This window comes from Dioscorea cayenensis, chromosome 20 (assembly GCF_009730915.1).
Source record: "Dioscorea cayenensis subsp. rotundata cultivar TDr96_F1 chromosome 20, TDr96_F1_v2_PseudoChromosome.rev07_lg8_w22 25.fasta, whole genome shotgun sequence".
In the NCBI taxonomy this organism is placed as follows: Eukaryota; Viridiplantae; Streptophyta; class Magnoliopsida; order Dioscoreales; family Dioscoreaceae; genus Dioscorea; species Dioscorea cayenensis.
This window is the reverse complement of record NC_052490.1, coordinates 7159907-7162392: the sequence shown is the minus strand read 5'-3', so window position 1 is coordinate 7162392 and position 2486 is coordinate 7159907. Positions and strand designations below refer to the sequence as shown.

Here is a 2486-nt window from a genome sequence, read left to right as displayed (position 1 = left end):
CCACATATATCAATATTCATCTTTCACATAGCTAAGAAGCGAATTAAGTGTTTTTATTCCCTACTCCCTGTGGATACGATACCCGCTCATCCGGGATTATTACTTCGACAAACCCGTGCACTTGCGGGATATACACAAGGGGACCTTGTCAAGTTTATATATACTTTGCACTTTGCTTTCTTAGCTATTTTACCATATATACTATTTCATATATTCTTATTCTATCATCGTTATGATTTTTTTTTCTTTCTTTTTGGGTGCAGCTCCAGGTTATGACCCGAGGGAACCCCTCAATATTGATTGAAAGAGATCCCGAGCTTAAACGTACACTTAGAAGAAAAAGGAAAGAGCTTGTGCAAGAACAGTCTAATCTAGCTGATTTGGAAGTGGAAGAATCTGAAAACATGGCATAACAGAATGAGCAACAGTGAACATTATCCGATTATACCAGACCTTCAGTGTTGGAGACACAATCGAGTATTGTGCGTCCACATGTTACACCAATCCGCACAGTTCAATGGTTTGCCCGATGAGGATCCAAACAGTCACATAGAGAGTTTTCTTAAGGTGTGTGATATGCTGAAGATAAACGGGGTGACGGATGATGCCATCAAGTTGCGAGGCTTCCCATTTTCCCTAAAGGGGAGAGCGAAGCAATGGCTACACTCATTAACTAGAGCATCAATTACCACATGGGAGGAGATGGTAGAAGCTTTTCTTTCACGTTATTTTCCTCCCGGAAAATCCCCGAAGCTTAGGAATGAGATCTCATCCTTTGTTCAGTTGGAATTGGAGTCTCTATTTGAGACATGGGAAAGGTTCAAGGAGCTCTTGAGAAAGTTCCCGCAACACGGATTTACAAAGTGGATGATTGTTCAAACCTTTTACAATGGTTTGAACACGATTACAAGGCAACTCTTGGATGCGGCAGCAGGAGGTACCTTAGGTAGCAAGACCCCCGATGAGGCCCGTCAGTTAATTGAAGAAATGGGGTTAAACAGCTACTAATGGAATGCTAGGGAGAAGAAAAAGGTGGCCGGTCTCCATTAGATAGATGCAATAATTTCATTGGCGGCTCAAGTTGAAAATTTGAGTAAGATGTTAGATCTTCTAACTTCAAACAGAGTAGCGGCCATGACGAATTGCTCGATCTCTATTGGTGATATATCTTCAGTGGAGAATGTTGATTTTTTAGGTAATAGCATGAGACCTCAAGGAAACCCATATAGCAATACCCTACAATCCGGGTTGGAAGAATCATCCCAATTTCTCATGGAGCAATCGGGGTCCATCAAAGACCATGAGGGCCACCGGTTTCCAACCAAAACAACAAGCCCCGCATGTGGAAAAACAAAGTTTTAGGTTTGGAAACCCGAATAAATGATTTTTGAGAAGGCCTTGACTAGATTCGTGCAATTCAGCAAATACAAGGTTTGAAATTGTTGAGGCCACACTCGCAATCACACCGCGCTCTTTACATAACCTTGAAAAATCGTGCAGACAAATTGCGAAGTCACTTTTTGAAAGGCCACATGGAAGCTTGCCGAGCAATACAGAGACCAACCATAGAGAGCAAGTGAAGGCGATCACTTTGAGAAGCGGTCGTGAGGTTGAAGGTAGGCTTCCGAGTGAGATGCCAAAAGAACATGCACCCGAGGTTATAGACGTAGAAGAGGGAACAAGCAAAGAGAAGGAGGTGGCACCCCACCTTTCAAGCCAAGAATCCCTTTATCCCTCTAGATTGAAAAATGACCAATGGGATGAAGCAAGTACAAGAAGTTCCCCGAGTTTGTTCAAGCAACTCCATATTATATTAATTTTGTTGAGGCATTGGCGAAATGCCTAAGTATGCGAAGTTCTTAAAAGACTTGTTGACTAACAAGAGGAAGTTGGAGGAGAGTGCTTCGGTGGTTCTAGATGCTTCATGCTCGGTGGTGTTGCAAAAGAATTTGCCGAACAAGAAGAAAGATCCGGGAAACTTCATCATTCCGTGTAGCATTAGCAATATGGGTGAAGAAATGGCATTGGCGGACTTAGGGACAAGCATCAACATCATGCCATACATCTTCTTCCGAAAGTTAGGTTTGGGTGAGCATAAACAAACTCGGATGACTTTGCAATTGGCGGACCGAACGGTGAGACATCCGAGGGGTATCATCAAAGATGTACTTATCAAGGTGGACAAGTATATATTTCCTGTAGACTTTTTGGTGCTAGACATAGATGAAGATATGGATTTACCCTTGATACTTGGGAGGCCATTCTTGTGGACTTTCAAGGCATTGATTGACATGGACAACGGAGAGATAACTTTGAGAGTTGGAGATGACAAGCTCACATACCGCCTTGCTGAAGCCATGCGGCATTCTCTTGATTTCGATGATACTTTATACTTTCTAGACACTATTGATGAGATTATTGATTAATACATGCAAGAAATGATCAATCCAGACCCGTACGAAGGTTTGTTCGACCAAGAAGAGGAT

The 2486-nt window shown here is 42.4% G+C and overlaps 1 non-coding gene across 1 annotated transcript; it reads right to left on the bottom strand.

The window, feature by feature from the left end:
• Positions 1-750: 750 nt before the first annotated feature.
• On the bottom strand, positions 751-857 carry LOC120252069. The gene has a single exon (XR_005533620.1). It is a non-coding gene; the product is annotated as a small nucleolar RNA R71 (small nucleolar RNA).
• Between the last annotated feature and the right edge of the window lie 1629 nt (positions 858-2486).